Here is a 19,376-nt window from a genome sequence, read left to right as displayed (position 1 = left end):
CAGAAGGAGAAGAGAAGGGAAAAGGAGGAGAAAAACTAATGGAAGAAATTATCACTGAAAATTTCCCAACTCTTATGAAAGACCTAAAATTACAGATCCAAGAAGTGAAGCACACCCCAAAGAGAATAGATCCAAATAGGCGTTCTCCAAGACACTTACTAGTTAGAATGTCAGAGGTCAAAGAGAAAGAGAGGATCTTGAAAGCAGCAAGAGAAAAACAATCCATCACATACAAGGGAAATCCAATAAGACTATGTGTAGATTTCTCAGCAGAAACCATGGAAGCTAGAAGACAGTGGGATGATATATTTAAATTACTAAAAGAGAAAAACTGCCAACCAAGAATTCTATATCCAGCAAAATTGTCTTTCAAAAATGAGGGAGAAATTAAAACATTTTCAGACAAAAAGTCACTGAGAGAATTTGTGACCAAGAGACCAGTTCTGCAAGAAATACTAAAGGGAGCACTAGAGACAGATACTAAAAGACAGAGGAGAGAGTTGTGGAGAAGAGTGTAGAAAGAAGGAAAATCAGATATGATATATATAATACAAAAGACAAAATGGTAGAGGAAAGTATTACCCAAACCGTAATAACACTAAATGTTAATGGACTGAATTCCCCAATCAAAAGATGTAGACTGGCAGAATGGATTAAAAAACAGGATCCTTCTATATGCTGTCTACAGGAAACACATCTTAGACCCAAAGATAAACATAGATTGAAAGTGCAAGGTTGGGAAAAGATATTTCATGCAAATAACAACCAGAAAAGAGCAGGAGTAGCTATACTAATATCCAACAAATTAGACTTCAAATGTAAAACAGTTAACAGAGACAAAGAAGGATACTATCTACTAATAAAAGGAACAATTCAACAAGAAGACATAACAATCGTAAATATTTATGCACCGAATCAGAATGCCCCAAAATATGTGAGGAATACACTGCAATCACTGAAAAGGGAAATAGACACATCTACCATAATAGCTGGAGATTTCAATTCCCCACTCTCATCAATGGACAGAACATCTAGACAGAGGATCAATAAAGAAACTGAGAATTTGAATATTACAATAAATGAGCTAGACTTAACAGACATTTATAGGACATTACACTCCACAACAGCAGGATACACCTTTTTCTCAAGTGCTCATGGATCATTCTCAAAGACAGACCATATGCTGGATCAAAAAGCAAGTCTCAGAAAATTTTAAAAGACTGAAATCATACACAACACTTTCTCGGATCATAAAGGAATGAAGTTGGAAATCAATAATAGGCAGAGTGCCAGAAAATTCACCAATACGTGGAGGCTCAACAACACACTCTTAAACAACCAGTGGGTCAAGGAAGAAATTACAAGAGAAATTAGTAAATATCTCGAGGCAAATGAAAATGAAAACACAACATATCAAAACCTATGGAACGCAGCAAAGGCAGTGCTAAGAGGGAAATTTATTGCCCTAAATGCCTATATCAGAAAAGAAGAAAAGGCAAAAATTCGGGAATTAACTGTCCACTTGGAAGAACTGGAGAAAGAACAGCAAACTAATTCCAAAGCAAGCAAAAGGAAAGAAATAACAAAGATTAGAGCAGAAATAAATGAAATTGAGAACATGAAAACAATAGAGAAAATCAATAAGACCAGAAGTTGGTTCTATGAGAAAATCAATAAGATTGATGGGCCCTTAGGAAGATTGACAAAAAGAAGAAGAGAGAGGATGCAAATAAATAAGATCAGAAATGGAAGAGGAGACATAACCACTGACCTCACAGAAATAAAGGAGGTAGTAACAGGATACTATGAACAACTTTATGCTAATAAATACAACAATGTAGATGAAATGGAAAAGTTCCTAGAAAGGCATGAACAACCAACTTTGACTCAAGAAGAAATAGATGACCTCAACAAACCAATCACAAGTAAAGAAATTGAATCAGTCATTCAACAGCTTCCCCAAAAAGAAAAGTCCAGGACCAGATGGCTTCACATGTGAATTCTACCAAACATTCCAGAAAGAATTAGTACCAACTCTGCTCAAACTCTTCAAAAAAATCGAAGTGGAGGGCAAGCTACCTAATTCATTCTATGAAGCCAACATCACCCTCATACCAAAACCAGGCAAAGATATTACAAAAAATGAAAACTATAGACCAATCTCTCTAATGAATATAGATGCAAAAATCCTCAACAAAATTCTAGCAAATTGAATCCAGTAACACATTAAAACAATTACACATCATGACCAAGTAGGATTCATCCCAGGTATGCAAGGATGGTTCAACATAAGAAAATCAATTAATGTAATACACCATATCAACAAATCAAAGCAGAAAAATCACATGATCATCTCAATTGATGCAGAGAAGGCATTTGACAAGATTCAACATCCTTTCCTGTTGAAAACACTTCAAAGGATAGGAATACAAGGGCACTTCCTTAAAATGATATAGGGAATATATGAAAAACCCACAACTAATATCATCCTCAATGGGGAAAAATTGAAAACTTTCCCCCAAGATCAGGAACAAGACAAGGATGTCCACTATCACCACTGTTATTCAACATCGTATTGGAAGTTCTAGCCAGAGCAATTAGACAAGAAAAAGAAATACAAGGCATCAAAATTGGAAAGGAAGAAGTAAAACTATCACTATTTGCAGATGATATGATACTATACGTCGAAAACCCTAAAAAATCCACAGCAAAACTACTAGAGCTAATAAACGAGTACAGCAAAGTAGCAGGTTACAAGATCAACATTCAAAAATCTGTAGCATTTCTATACACTAGTAATGAACAAGCTGAGGGGGAAATCAAGAAACGAATTCCATTTACAATTGCAACTAAAAGAATAAAAGACTTAGGAATAAATTTAACTAAAGAGACAAAAGACCTATACAAAGAAAACTACAAAAAACTGTTAAAAGAAATCACAGAAGACCTAAATAGATGGAAGGGCATACCATGTTCATGGATTGGAAGACTAAATGCAGTTAAGATGTCAATTCTACCTAAATTGATTTACAGATTCAATGCAATACCAATCAAAATCCCAACAACTTATTTTTCGGAAATAGAAAAACCAATAAGCAAATTTATCTGGAAGGGCAGGGTGCCCCAAATTGCTAAAAGTATCTTGAGGAAAAAAAACGAAGCTGGAGGTCTCGCGTTGCCTGACTTTAAGGCATATTATGAAGCCACAGTGGTCAAAACAGCATGGTACTGGCATAAAGATAGATATATTGACCAATGGAATCGAATAGAGTGCTCAGATATAGACCCTCTCATCTATGGACATTTGATCTTTGATAAGGCAGTCAAGCCAACTCACCTGGGACAGAACAGTCTCTTCAATAAATGGTGCCTAGAGAACTGGATATCCATATGCAAAAGAATGAAAGAGGACCCGTATCTCACACCCTATACAAAAGTTAACTCAAAATGGATCAAAGATCTAAACATTAGGTCTAAGACCATAAAGCAGTTAGAGGAAAACGTAGGGAGATATCTTATGAATCTTATAACTGGAGGCGGTTTTATGGACCTTACACCTAAAGCAAGAGCACTGAAGAAAGAAAGAAAGAAATGGGAGCTCCTCAAAATTAAACACTTTTGTGCATCAAAGAACTTCATCAAGAAAGTAAAAAGACAGCCTACACAGTGGGAGACAATATTTGGAAATGACATATCAGATAAAGGTCTAGTATCCAGAATTTATAAAGAGATTGTTCAACTCAACAACAAAAAGACAGCCAACCCAATTACAAAATGGGAAAAAGACTTGAACAGACACCTCTCAGAAGAGGAAATACAAATGGCCAAAAGGCACATGAAGAGATGCTCAATGTCCCTGGCCATTAGAGAAATGCAAATCAAAACCACAATGAGATATCATCTCACACCCACCAGAATGGCCATTATCAACAAAACAAAAAATGACAAGTGCTGGAGAGGATGTGGAGAAAGAGGCACACTTATCCACTGTTGGTGGGAATGTCAAATGGTGCAACCACTGTGGAAGGCAGTTTGGCAGTTCCTCAAAAAGCTGAATATAGAATTGCCATACGACCCAGCAATACCATTGCGAGGTATCTACTCAAAGGACTTAAGGGCAAAGAGACAAACGGACATTTGCACATCTATAATGTTTATAGCAGCATTATTTACAATTGCAAAGAGATGGAAACAGCCAAAATGTCCATCAACAGACGAGTGGCTAAACAAACTGTGGTATATACATACGATGGAATATTATGCAGCTTTAAGACAGAATAAACTTATGAAGCATGTAATAACATGGATGGACCTAGAGAACATTATGCTGAGTGAGACTAGCCAAAAACTAAAGGACAAATACTGTATGGTCCCACTGATATGAACTGACATTGGAGAATAAATTGGAATACGTCATTGGTAAAAGAGACCATCAGGAGTTAGAAATAGGGTAAGATAATGGGTAATTGGAGCTGAAGGGATACAGACTGTACAACAGGACTGGATACAAAAACTCAAAAATGGACAGCACAATACTACCTAATTGTAATATAATTATGTTAAAACACTGAATGAAGCTGCATCTGAGCTATAGTTTTTTTTATATATATATATTTTTTATTTTTTATTTTTATTCTTTTCTCTATATTATCATTTTATTTCTTTTTCTGTTGTCTTGCTATTTCTTTTTCTAAATCGATGCAAATGTACTAAGAAATGATGATCATACATCTATGTGAGGATATTAAGAATTACTGATTGCATATGTAGAATGGAATGATTTCTAAATGTTGTGTTAGTTAATTTTTTTTTAATTAATAAAAAAAAAGTAACATTTCTATACACAAGCAATGAGCTAACTGAGGAGTCAGTTAAGGGAAAAACTCCATTCAAAATAGCAACTAAAAGAATCAAATACTGGAATGAACTAAACTAGGGACGTAAAAGACTTGTACACAGAAAACTACATAACATTGTGAAAAGAAATCAAAGGAGATCTAAACGGGTGGGAAGACATTCCCTGCTCATGGATAGGAAGGCTAAATATAGTTAAGATGTCAATTCTCCCCAAGTTGATCTACAGATTCAACACAGTAACAATCAAAATTTGGGAAAGCTAACTACCAAATTTATCTGGAAGGAAAGAGACCCTGAATAGCTAAAAGCTTCCTAAAAAAGAAGAACGAGTGGGAAGATTAACACTCCCTGACTTTAAAACCTATTATAAAGCCACAGTGGTCAAAGCACATGGTACGGGCACAAAGACAGAAGCATTGTTTGATGGAATCAAATCGAGAGGCAGAAATAGACCAACAAATCTATGGTCAACTGATTTTTTTTAACTTTTTTTATTAATTGAAAAAATTAACAAACAAAACATCTAGATATCATTTCATTCTACATATATAATCAGTAATTGTTAATATCGTCACATAGTTGCATATTTATCATTTCTTAGTACATTTGCATCGATTTAGAAAAAAGAAATAAAAAGACAACAGAAAAAGAAATAAAATGATAATAGAGAAAAAAAAAACTATACATACCATACCCCTTATCCCTCGCTTTCATTTACCACTATTTCAAACTGAATTTATTTTACATTTGTTCCCCCTATTATTTATTTTTATTCCATATGTTCAACTCTTCTGTTGATATAGTAGCTAAAAGGAGCATCAGGCATAAGGTTTTCACACCCACAGAATCTCATTGTGAAAGCTATATCATTGTTCAATCATCATCAGGAAACATGGCGACTGGAACACAGCTCTACATTTTCAGGCAGTTCCCTCCAGTCTCTCCGCTACATCTTGAACAACAAGGTGATATCTACTTAATGCATAAGAATAACCTCCAGGATAACCTCTCGACTCTGTTTGGAATCTCTCAGCCATTGACACTTTGTCTCATTTTACTCTTCCCCCTTTTGGTCGAGAAGTTTCTCTCAATCCCCATGTTAATTCTCAGCTCATTCTAGGGTTTTTCTCAGTCCCTTGATGCTGAGTCTCAGCTCATTCCAGGATCTCTGTCCCATGTTGCCAGGAAGGTCCACACCCCTGGCAGTCATGTCCCACACAGACAGGGGGAGGGTGGTGAGACTTCTCATCATGTTGGCTGGAGAGAGGGGCCACATCTGAGCAACAAAAGAGGCTCTCTTGGGGATGACTCTTAGGCCTAAATTTTAAGTAGACCTGACCTATCCTTTGTGGGGTTAAGTTTCATGTGAACAAACCCCAAGACTGGGGGCTCAGCCTATAGCTTTGGTTGTCCACACTGCTTGTGAGAATATCAAGAATTCAACTTGGGGAAGTTGAATTTGTCCCTACTCTCGCCATTCCCCGAAGGGAGCTTGCAAATACTTTTCCAGTCACTGATCAAATCACTCTGGGATTCATCGGGGCATAAATCTATGGTCAACTGATTTTTGACAAGGCCCCCACATCCTCTGAACTGGGACAAAATAGTTTTTTCAATAATTGGACATGGAAGAACTGGATATCAATAGCCAAAAGAATGAAAGAGGACCCCTATCTTATACCTTACACAAAAATTAACTCAAAGTGGATCAAACACCTAAATATAAGAACTAGCGCTATAAGCTTCTAGAAGAAAATGTAGGAAAAGATCTTCAAGACCTTGTATAGGAGGTAGCTTCCTAAACTTTATACCCAAAGCACAAGCAACTAAAGAAAAAATAGATAAATGAGAACTCCTCAAAATCAAATTTTTCTACACCTCAAAAGCCTTTGTCAAAAAGGTGAAGAGGCAACCAACTCAATGGGAGAAAATATTGGAAATGACATATCGGACAAAGGTTTGATTTCCTGAATATACAAAGATATCTTACAATTTAACAACAAAAGAAGAAACAACCCAATTATAAAATGGGCTAAAGATACAAATAGGCATTTTTCTGAAAAGCAAATACAGAAGGCTCAAAAGCACATGAAGAGATGCTCATTTTCATCGGCTATAAAGGAAATGCAGATCAAGTTTACAATGAGATACCACCTCACACCTGCATAATATAAGAATGGCTGCTATTAAACAAACAGGAAACTATAAATGTTGGAGAGGATGTGGAGAAACTGGAACACTTATGCACTGCTGGTGGGAATGTACAATGGTGCAGCCACTATGGAAGACTGTTTGGCAGTTCCTTAGGAAACTAAATATCAAGTTGCCCTATGACCCAGCAATAGCACTACTTGGTACATACCCAGAAGAGCTGAAAGCAACAACACAAACAGACATTTGCACACGGATGTTCATAGCAGCATTATTTACAATCGCCAAAAGATGGAAACCAAATGGCAATCAACAGACAAGTGGATTAACAAAATGTGGTATATACATACGATGGAATATTATGCAGCAGTAAAACAAAATGACGTCCTGAAGCACATGACAAGATGGATGAGACTTGAGGACATAATGCTGAGTGAAGTGAGCCAGACTCAAAACGATAGATATTGTATGATTGCACTTTTATGACCAGCATAAAGGTATAATCAGAGGTTTATAGTACAGAATTTAGGGGACTTAGAGATACATAGAAGCTAGAGATGGGTGAACTGTTAGCTAATGAGATTGTACTCCAGTGTAAGGGAATAGATAGGAGTGAAGGCAGTTCTCTAGTGGGTCTGTAAGTAATATTATCATATTAAAGATGAACAAGGTTGAAAGGAGTTGTATAGCCCTACGTGTCTCATGGATTCACACTAGAAATATGAATTAGTTCCCACAAGAATTACTTCCAAGGTATGATTCTTGTATAAAGAGTGTCTAAGTCCACAGTACAGGGAGAAAACTGCTATTGCATGCTATGAGCTATATTCAAAAGGAAACCATCAGCACTACCACAGCAACAGCAGAGGTAAATAATGGGTGAGGGACAAGAGTTGAGAGGAGGTTTAGATTTCCTATTTCATGAGGGTGGGTTTATTGGTTTTCTGTCTCTTAGGAATAATGAAATAATCTAAGATTGAGAATGCTGATGGACGGTGGACTTTGGGCCCTCTACATGATGCCCAATGAATGCAGGTGGCTGCAGGATGCACTGATGGAGAAGTAGATTGGTGAACGATGGTGTATGCTTATGAACAAAGGTTGTGCTGCTACAGAAAAGACAAAGTCATGAGGCATGCGGCGATGTGAATGAACATGTGGGGCATTTGATGAGACAAGATAAGCCAAAACAACGATGGTATGGTCACCTTTAGAAAATGCTATAAGAAAATAGGGGACTAGGTGGTAAGCTTTTAGAGCACACACATTAAATCCGGAGTGGTGATTATTATTTCTGGATTTCGAGCAGCTGTTTTATATATATATAATGTGATATTTAGAGATAAGAACGAAGCTGAACAGGTTGGGGTTAAAGTAATTCAGAACGTAGGGATAAGGAAGACAGTGTCTATATTTTAGAACCACACATACTCTTTGAGACCAATGGAAGAAAAGTTTATTTGGTCTGGAACTGAAGTTTTCTGTAGTGCATAATCTAATTCAACCTATCTGTACAGCTCATTTGAACAATTGAAACACAGAGAGCACAGAATAAGAAAGAGGTCCTTGAATCCTGTATAGATTGTTGTAATGCCTGGAAACATCCTAGAATATATTAAGTAGATAATCAGAAAGTATTAGCAAAGTCCCCTGAGGGATGGGAGAAAAATATGGAACTGTTAAACCTTACCATCAGGGAGTCCCCTGATACTGTGTCAAACTTTTGGGATACCCAAATCAATACACCATGCCTTTAATCAGGAGGCTTACTCTTGTGAAGCTTATGTAGGTAGTGGAGAAGTTTAGACTATCTATAGGCATGCCTGAGAGTTACTTCTGGAGGACCTCTGTTGTTGCTCAGATGTGGCCTCAATCTCTCTAAGCCCAATTCTGCAAGTGAAATTATTGCCCTCCCCCCTACATGGGACATGGCATCCAGGGGTGAAAGTCACCCTGGCGATGTGGGAGATGACTCCCAGAGATAAATCCAGACCTGGCACTGTGGGATCAACAATTCCATCCTGACCAAAAGGGAAAAAAAGTTTAATTAGTAAAGTATCAGTGGCAGAGAGAGTTCAAATAGAGCCAAGAGGCTACTCTGGAGGTTGCTCTTACACAAGCTTCAGGTAGACCTTGCTACCTATCATAACCTGCCAACCCCCAACCAGGACCATTCCAGCCAATCCTAAAGAACACCTGGGGCAATATATAAGATTCCACAAGGGTTCCATGCACTAGAGTAACTTGCCAGAAACCTACAACCTCCAGATGGGTCCCTGGACTAGATGAGTCCTGAAACCAAGCCCAGCCTCTCCAGAACATCAGATAGTTCCATCTCTCTACCCCACATTAGTGCTGACCCTTCCAATATGAAAAATTTATAAAGGCCATAGCCCAGATACCCATAAAGAGAGGGATGGAAAGATCAAAGGTGATGGTGAAGTTATGCAGAGAGGATACGATTTAACAAATGAATATAAACGCTGAACAATAAATTGATATCTCTTTTAGTCTCCAGTATTTTAGAGTAGCTAGAAGTAAAAACCTAAAATTGTGAAATTGCAACCCATATCAAACTCTTAAACATGTTCTACAACTAATTGTGGTGCAGTGCTTTGAAATTTATAGTTTATATACATATATATATGTTATTTTTCACAAAAAAATTAAGGAAAAATATCTATTATGATTAAAAATATGTATTTAAGCCCTCTAGTCTCCTATATTCTGGAGCAGCTAAAAGGAAAAACATGAGAGGATCATATGGTAGCCCATGACAAACTCTGGGATATGTCCTATAACTACTTGTGGAAGAGTGCTTTGTAAGCTATTGCCTTTTTATTTCTTTGCTTTGTATGCACATTATACTATGTAATAAAAAAAATTTTTTAATGTAAAGTACAGTAATGAATTTTTGAATGTTGTACCAACCCTTCCTTCTTGGGGTAATCCCTACATGATTATGATGTATTATACATTAAATATATAGATATATTTGATTTGTTAAAGATTTTTGCATCCATGTTCTTAGGGGAATAATGGTGTGGTTTTCTTTCCTTGGACTTGTATGATTTTGTAATCAGGGTAATGCTAGCATAGTAAAATGCTTTGGGAATGTTCCTCATCTCTAATTTGTGAAAGAGTTTATGTAGGGTTGATATTATTTTTTACTTTAAATTCTTGTCAGAGTTGACCAGCACAGAACATGGGCCTAGAGTACCCTTTGTAGAAATGTTTTTAACCATGATTTCTGTTACTTTTTTTTTTTTTGCCATGTTCAGGCTTTGGGAATTGAACCCAGGTCTCTGGCATGACAGGCAAGAATTAGAACGTTGCGCTACCCTTGCACCACTGAATTCAATTACTTTTATAGATAGATAGTTTTTTAATTCCCCATGTCTTCTGGTGTCCAATTTATTTTTTGTTTTTCAAGGAATTTTTCCATTTAAATTAACCTATCAAATTTATTTGTTCCACATGTTTCATATTGTTTCATTATTATCCTTTCAGACTGTATATGATCTGTAGTGATATTCTCTTTCATTCCTGGTGTTGCCAATTTGTGTCATTTCTCTTTTTTATTCCTTGTTTATGCCCATTTGAGGTTTATCAATTTTATTGATCTTTTCCAAGATCCAGCTTTTCATTTAAGTAATTTCCTTTATGCATTTTCTATTTTATCAAATTCTGCTTTTTCTGTATTATTTATTTCTTCTACATTGAGTTTAATTTACTGATGTTTCTCTCACTTCTTATGGCGGAAGCTTAACTCATTTATTTTTAGCCTTTCTTTTTTTCTAATACAACCATTTAAAGCTATAACTTTCTTTCTAAGCTTTGCTTTTGCTTGTTGTGCAAATTTTAATATGTTGTGTTTTCATAATTATCCAGTTCAAAATATTTTCTAATGTCCAGTGTGATTTCTTCTTTGATCCATGGTTATTTAGTATTGTGTTGTTTTATTACCAAAAATTTGAGAATTTTCCTGGTATCTTTTACTATTGACTTCTAAATTAATACCATTGTGGGCAAAGAATATGATATATACTGTATGGAGTTGATCCTTTTCTATTTATTAAGACTTGTTTATGGCCCACATTGTGGTCTCCCTTGGGGACCGTGTCATGTGCCTTTGTTTGGGGTAATGTTCTACAAATGTCAATTAGGTCAAATTCTCTAGACCCTTGCTGGTTTCCCATTTATCTGTTCTATCAGTTACTGATTGATGAGTATTAAAATATCTTAAATGTATTATTATTTAACTATTATTATTTAATAATAATTATTATTATTAATTATGTATAATTAAAATGTATTAAAAACATTTAGAATGTTTTGTCTTCCTGATAATTGACCTTATCTTCATTATGAAAGGATCCTCTTTATCCTTGAAATATCTCTTGTCCTGAAGTCTACTCTGCCTGCTTTCTTAGTATGAACATGTCTTTTTCCACACTTTTAACCTGTCTTCCTATTTAAATTGGGTTTCTTATAAACAATATGTAATTGGGTCTTCCTTCCACGCAGTCTGGTACTCTGCCTTTTAGCTAGACTGCTAATGCCATTGTTCTCTGTAAAGCAGCTGAGGTTGGAGGAGAGGGGCACAGATCTGATGCATGGAGAGGAGTGCACTGTTCTAGTAGGCAAGGCTTTGCAGTCACTTCTGGTTTGAAGTAGTGCCGTGGCTAATCACCAGAATTTATCTAGATTTCTTGTGGTCAGTTTTCCATTCTCCAGTGGATCAGTTTCATCTTCACTGTAAACCCAATCCCATGCAGTCAGCACCCAAATACTAGTCTGTGCCTCCTCTATGGTTTCCCAGGAGTTTTGTCCATCAGAGAAATCTTCCCAAGAGATCCTGAGCTCACTTACAGCAGCTAGATCCATTGTAAAAATCTCTGAAATCGTTTAGTGTTAATCTCCAGATGGTTCTACGTTCCATGATGAACCGCAGCAGGGCTGAGCCATAGATGGCCTGGCAGTCACCAACTTTCCTCAATAAACATGTCCTACCCTCCAGTCTCCCAGGTTAACCAGTCAAAGTTCTAACAATTCTCCTGGTTTGGGCCCATAGCTATTGTAAATTTCTCTCCTTTCATGTTCTATGTACGTACATGTTTCTGTAACTGTTGACTGAAGTGGTTGGTTGGAAGCTTCTGCCAGTACAGGATGAATTTTAATAGTCAATGCTATCATGAGATAGACTTGAAACTGATCACCCATTTGTCAGGGACCCTCCTCTCAAAGGAGAGGGACCAAAAACAGGGCAGCCCGTCTGCAACCTGGTTTCAGGTGCTAGGCCTGCAACCATCTCCCAAATTCTTCCTCAGTAACAAGCAATAACAAGAACCATTTATTACCCAGTTGGTCTTGCAATTTGTTCAGTTTGTTTGCTACTGATTCCCATGGACTTTCTTCAAATCCTATTATGTGTTTTCTTATTTTTTAATAGTTTCTGGGACAGTCATTGGAAACAATTTAGCCTTTAAATTGTTTATACTTATCGTACCAGCTTAAATCTCTTGTGGACCCCAGAGAAGCCATGCCCTTTAATCCTCATTCAATATTGCTGGGTGGGATCTTTCTGATTGTTTCCATGGAGATGTGACCCACCCAATTGTGGATGGTAACTTTTAACTAGAAGGTTACCGTGGAGATGTGTCTCCACCCATTCAAAGTGAGGCTGCTTACTGGAGCCCTTTAAGAGGGAACCATTTTGGAAAAAGCTTTATAGCCCACACAGCCAGAGACCTTTGGAGATAAAGAAGGAAAATGCCCCCCAGGTTGTTTCATGAAACAAGAAGCCTAAAGAGAAAGCTAGCAAACATCACCACGTGCCCTTCCAGCTGAAAGAGAAACTTCATCAGCCTTTCTTGAGTGAAAGTTACCTCTTGTTGGTGCCTTAATTCAGATATTTTCATGGCCTTGCCTGAATTTGGATATTTTCACAGACTTAGAACCGTAAACTTGCAACTTAATAAATTCCCCCTTGTAAACGCCATTCTGTTTCTGGTATATCTCATTCTGGCAGCTTGCAAACACATATATAAAACTAAAATTAATTGAATATCTAAAGCAGGACAGAATAACGGGACAGTCAGACTGAATCATAAATGCCTCCTTTTTCACAGGGAGCTTTCTGAAGCAAAGAATGCAGCCTGAAGGTGCCCTTTAGGACGGCCAGCAGGGTGAGTCTGCCTACACTTGGCAGCCAGGTGGATGGAGGGTCATTAGGGAAGCCTTGGCGGGATGGGGAAAGGGGGTTGAAGTTGAAAATGTACCTCATCTTCAGACTGTTGGAGAAATGTCAGATTGACTTGCCTGATGTTCTCAAGTACTTCATAGTAAATGTTTGGGCTTGAATGGAAATATTCCTTATTTAGTTAGCACCTCCAATCTTACGTTGATTATGAAATCAATTCTCCTAATGTGGGGCTAGACCCAAATCCCAGGGTGGGTCGCCACGGCTCACAACTGCATGGTCACAGGTAAGGCTGAGGCTGGATCAGGGAGGACTGGTTTCCAGCATATCTCCATTATCTTGGCAAATACCTCAGGAATGAATTAGGAGAGTCTTGGGTGAAGATTCTGGACTCATATCCCCAGGGCTTTTCCTAAATGAACCAGACACCAGCACAGTGAGGCTCCCCTGTTCCGTACTCATCACTTCTCATCTTTCATATTGCGTACGTCTTCCCATTTTATCATTGTACATTATTTCAACTCTTTCATTTTATGAGCATGTGTTATTAGTTAGGGTTCTCTAGAGAAACAGAACCAACAGGGAACACTTGCAAATATAAAATTTATAAAAGTGTCTCATGCGACCGCAGGAACACAGAGTCCAAAATCCACAGGGCAGGCTGTGAAGCCGACGACTCGATGGAGGGTCTGGATGAACTCCACAGGAGAGGCTCACCAGCCAAAGCAGGAATGGGACCTGTCACCTCTGAGTCCTCCTTAAAAGGCTTCCTGTGATTAGATTTAGTATCACTAATTGTAGAAGACACTCCCCTTTGGCTGATTACAAATGGAATCAGCTGTGGATGCAGCTGACGTGATCATGACCTAACCCTATGAAATGTCCTCATTGCAACAGACAGGCCAGCGCTTGCCCAATCAGATAAACAGCTACCACAACTTGGCCAAGTTGACACATGTCCCTAACCATGACAGCATGTAAAGCCGATTAATAGTATCATAAATATACTGACCAAGAATGAATTTAAACTGCTTTTACAATCTTTATCATTTACTCAGTAGATGGGTGAATTTTCTAGGTCATACTAATGATGTCTTTATCCAGGAGCACTGCCAAAGGAAAATCGAGAGTTGTCTCAAATTCCGTCTTCCTCACCCTCCCAGTGCTGCCACACTTACCTGAGAGGCGAAGCTGAGCCATGTCACCCTGCTGCTTGGAGACCTGTGATGGCCCCCTGGCCCAATGGGTAAAATGGGAACATTTTAGGGAATACAAGGCCCATTACAATTTGAAACTAATTTTAAACTTCACACCATATTCTGCTATTCTCTCGCCTTAGGGTTCCACCTCCCTGCACCCACCGCACACCATAACCAGGTCAGAAGGCCCTTTCGAGGTTCCACGCCACTGCGAGGCTGTTTCCACTATCTCGAAAGTTCTTTCTGAGCAGCTTGGACTGCTCTTGCATGTTGCCCACTCATCCTTTCACACCCTGTGGAGGTGAAATGCACAAGTAGATGTATCACTGATATGGCCTGTGCTTCACCAGCCAGTGAGCACAAAAGGATCAGGTTGAGATACTTCTCCAGATCTTCATGTCTCTGTCTTCCATTGACTTGATCAGCAGTAAGGCCCATCCCTTTCCAATGTTCCCATAAATCCCCCGGCATGGTTACCTATATAGCTTGAACGTCCCTATATTAGTCAGGGTTCACCAGAGAAACAGAACCAACAGGACTTACATTAAGAAATTTGTTGTAAGAATTGACTCATAGGACCATAGGGGCTGGCAAGTCTGAATTCTATAGGGCAGGCTACAATCTGGAAACTCTGAGAAAGGTGAAGTTGGATTCCCCAGGGTAAGCTGGCTGCATGAAGTACAGGGAGAACTTATTCTTTCTGATTTTTAAAATCCTCAGTTTTAGCTTTTAGGACCTCTGACAGGTTGATTGACGAGTCTACCCCCATTGCTAGAGGCAGTCAATCTTCTTTGTTGGTTGTAGATGAAATCAGTGTAGATGCAAGCAACTGACTGATGATTTAAATCCATTTATGAAATACCTTCACAGTTCATACAGGGCAGTGTTTGCTTGACCAAACAACTGGACACCATGCCTAGTGATTTCTGCAGTGATTGAAATGCATCCGTACTGTGCAATATCATGGCCACTTTTGTGCTTGACATGTGGCTAGTATTTTGAAGACATGAATTTCTTTATTTTCTTTTATTTTAATTAGTTTAGGTATAATTTAATAGTTACATATAACTAGTGGCTACCAAATTGTATAACACAATGTGAGGGTTTTCATAGGCCTGTTAACCAACCAATAGGACTGTTAGTCTATGGGTTGGTGGACCTCTAGCAGTCAGAAGGGAAATCAAGAAAAAAGTGGACTGGTCATTAAAATTACAAAGTTAAAAGGGTCATAAGATTGCAGGAATTCTTTTTCTCTTTCCGCATTTGTGACTCGACTATCTACAATTGATCCTACATAAATTTACACTAGTTTTCAGTGTTTTAAATGTCCTACAGTCCTTCATCTGTATGCAAATTCAGTCATCTAGGAATGATATTCTTAATTTTCTGTGTGTTAATTATTTCTTCATGCTTTTTTTAAGTATGCTGCATATCGAGAATATGCATTCAATGATGTTGAGCTAATAGCTGGACAAGTCAGTAAAATACTAGGTAAGAAATATTGCTTGAATGGGATATGGGAAACATAGAAATTGCCCATGAATGAATCAAGTCAGCATTCCTAGTAGCCATACAAGGGAGGCAATTCAGCATGGAAGGTAAAGCACACATCTGGGTGCTAAGTAGATCTTGGTCAAGGTGTGTCTCTCTCAGCCTCGCAGTCTCCTTATCTGTTAAATGTTGAGGATGAGAATATTATGCCACTCAGTGAGATAATTCATTACCTTAGTGTCTGGCACAGAGTGTGTTTTAAAATGATAGTTGATATTGTTACTATGAGAACAAATATTATTATTTGGTATTATTATTATTACATATATATAGAACCTTACAGCTACCGAGGCATTTTTAGAGTTTATTCTCATTTCAACCTTCTACACACCCTTCAAAGACAATTAGGTAATCACACCTCATAGAAGAAAACAGGAGTTTGGAGACTTTAAGTAACTTGTCCAGGCACCAAAAGGAAAAGCTCCCTACAGCCTCACCAGCCCATGCATAGCCTACCATGTCCTGATGCCTTTTAAGAGAAGTTAATTATTCATTTCTTTATTTCCAAATCTTCATCCAATCTGGGTTGAGCAAACATCCCTGCCTCCCAGGAATGCCCTCTCCCTAGGGCTGTTTCTTTCCAGTCACATGCTACTGTGGGGTTTTAAATATGTCTTTTATGTTTTAGGCAAGCAAATGTTTCCTAAAATGCAGGTGGGCCTCGCCTTGCATAAGCATTGGCAAGTTAGTTTTTGAACAATTCTCATCCCATATCCAAGAGCAAACACTTGGAGTTCACCTCTAAAAAGCCAGGCCAGCATCTCAGTCTGGAGTGCCACAAAGTGTCCTTGTCTCAGCCATTCTCAACACCAGTTATAAAGGCTCTTAGGCATCTCCGAGAACTTTGCCATGCTGTACCTTACAAGTAAGACACCAAGGGCTTTGGGATCATTAAACAAAGCACAGTTTCTATGTTTTGTTTACTCACGACTCTATCCTGTATTTTTCTTGCCAGGAGTACTTTAGTGGAAGTTGGAAAGTGTCCCATGTGAGGCTTACAGAACTATACTCCCAATCCACACTCAGAAAGTCTTCCTGCCAGTGTACATCAGGTGATATGAAGGTTTGGATTCCCTTCCTACATAGGCAGATGATGCGGTTAAATATGTGAAAAACTGGATGACCACATTCATTCCACTTCATCGGACCAAGCAGAGAACGTGGCCAGATAAACCAGCATCCTTCACATCCAAAGGCAGGATGAGTTTCTTCCTTCAAACAATATTCTCTTACCCACACTTCCGGCCTGCTTGGCATGGGGTCACTGGACGTGATCACCAGGTAAGAATGCACATGGCCGGACACAAGTAGCTTGCAAAGACAACAGCAGAGCAGAGAAGCAAAAGCTTATCACTCCGCAGGGGCCTCCTCGCTCTTGAATTTCCTTCTCGATCAGTGTGAACTGACTACTGACCCCATGGGGGTATCTATTTGATCACGAGCAGCCCCCCTACAAAACAAGGGGGGTGAGGGGAGATTTCCCGCAACAGAGTTAAGTTCAAACTGTGCTCATTGACATTGTGCCAGAACTTTGTCTAATATGAAGGACCCTGTGGTAGTTAGATTCAGTTGTCAACTTGGCCAGGTGAAGGCACCTCGTTCTGTTGCTGTGGACATGAGCCGATGGTAGGTGAACCTCATCTGTTGCTGATTTACATCTGCAGTCGGCTAGGAGGCGTGTCTGCTGCAATGAATGACGTTTGACTTAATTGGCTGGTGCTTAAATGAGAGAACGCAATGTAGCACAGCCTAAGCAGCTCAGCATACCTCATCTCAGCACTCGCAGCTCAGCCCAGGCCTTTGGAGATGCAGAAAGAAGTCACCCCGGGGAAAGTTGTTGGAACCCAGGGGCCTGGAGAGAAGACCAGCAGAGACCATCTTGTGCCTTCCACGTAAGAAAGAACCTCAGTGGAAAGTTAGCTGCCTTTCCTCTGAAGAACCAACAAAACAAATCCCCTTTTATTAAAAGCCAATCCATCTCTGGTGTGTTGCATTCCAGCAGCTAGCAAACTAGAACACACCCTTAAAGCAATAATATTCTATGACATTACCCTATGAAGGCTTTTAAGAAGACAGTCACTTTACAGTTGCCCGTGTTCTTTGCAGAAATCCCATGAGTACTGAGGATGGTTCTTTAGTGTCCTGCCAAGAAGCGTCTCCGTGGAGGGTAGATGCTGCTCCCAGACAGTCACGTTGAAGTCCTACTCCCCAGTGCCTTAGTGTGTGACAGTATTGGAAACAGGGTCGCTACAGATGGAATTAGGCACACTGAAACAAGGTCCCACTGGAGTAGGGCAGGCCTCGATCCAGTATGACAGTGTCCTCATGAGAAGAGAAAGTAGCCCGCAGTCGGGAGACAGGCAGCAGACACACTGGAGTGCCATCGAACAACTGGGCACTAGAAGCGGCGTGGACAAGATTCTCCCCTACCGACTTCGCCCATGGCCTTCTGACAGCTTGGTTTATCACTTCCAGCCTTCACAGCTATGAGATGGTCCCATTCAGTTAAATCACTCAGTTTGCAGTACTTTGCTGTGGTTGCCCAGAAACTAAGACACCTGGGTTCTTGTAGAAACTCACCTGCTCTTGAGGGTTTTCTTTCGTGTCTTGCCCAGAGGTGTCTCTCATGTGGTGGTAGATGAGCTTCCTCTGAAGACAGAGCAAGTTCTGAAAAGTGGAGGGCAGTCCCTCTAGGGGTCCCAGAGCCTCCAGGCCGGCTCAGCTTGAGGTGTCAGGGAAGAGTGATGAGTAAGCATTGACCCAAAGGTGGCAACACATGGTCTCTGCTGCCCCGCTGTGTTCCTGAGCTATCCAGGGCATTTTCACCAAAGCATGTCCTGTTCCATCATTGGTGAAGTCCAAATAAGGACCATTTTCCCACAGACCCTGTCACATCCAGAATAAGCTTCCTGGAAGTACCAAGGTTTAAAACAATGTTTCTAAATTATGTGTCAAGTAATGTATACTGTGCTCGACTTGCATATTAGTCCTGTGTATGTGGGGCACATTTATCTTGATAAAGCGACATGGCCTGTGCAACGCTGGTTTACAGGAAAGTCTTTTCTTGCAAAACGAAACAGAAAAACCTTGAATCTGATTTTAAAATAAATTGCACAAAATTTCAGTCAGTCATGATTTGGGTAATTGAAATGGATGTTGAAAGACAGAGCTGGTGACATACGATCTGCTTATTTGAAGGATTCCTAGCTGCAGGTTTGTTCTGCTCATCCTGACTCTTTGGAATGTCTGCTCTGACTGCCTGGAGCAAGGAATGACAATACTACACTGCATCAGAATTTATTTCTGTTTCTTAGGAAATAGTCATTTGTTTGTAAATAAAATGAAGTTAGTGCATTCTTTATGAATTTTCTTGACACTAATTAATGAAGTTCTCTTGTAATTTATTTACCATAATC

At 39.1% G+C, this 19,376-nt stretch overlaps 1 long non-coding RNA gene across 1 annotated transcript in view; it reads left to right on the top strand.

Annotated features, from left to right (window-relative positions):
* The window catches only part of LOC143679651 (uncharacterized), a 90,163-nt gene extending 75,740 nt beyond the window's left edge, over positions 1-14,423 (top strand). Inside the window, exons 5-6 of the long non-coding RNA XR_013173889.1 lie at positions 13,140-13,196; positions 14,315-14,423. This is a non-coding gene — a long non-coding RNA (uncharacterized LOC143679651). The remainder of the gene's footprint in view (positions 1-13,139; positions 13,197-14,314) is intronic.
* The last annotated feature ends 4,953 nt before the right edge of the window (positions 14,424-19,376 follow it).

Source organism: Tamandua tetradactyla, chromosome 4, assembly GCF_023851605.1.
Source record: "Tamandua tetradactyla isolate mTamTet1 chromosome 4, mTamTet1.pri, whole genome shotgun sequence".
Classification (NCBI taxonomy): domain Eukaryota; kingdom Metazoa; phylum Chordata; class Mammalia; order Pilosa; family Myrmecophagidae; genus Tamandua; species Tamandua tetradactyla.
Note: the sequence above shows the minus strand (reverse complement) of the source record. Positions and strands in the feature narration are given on the sequence as shown.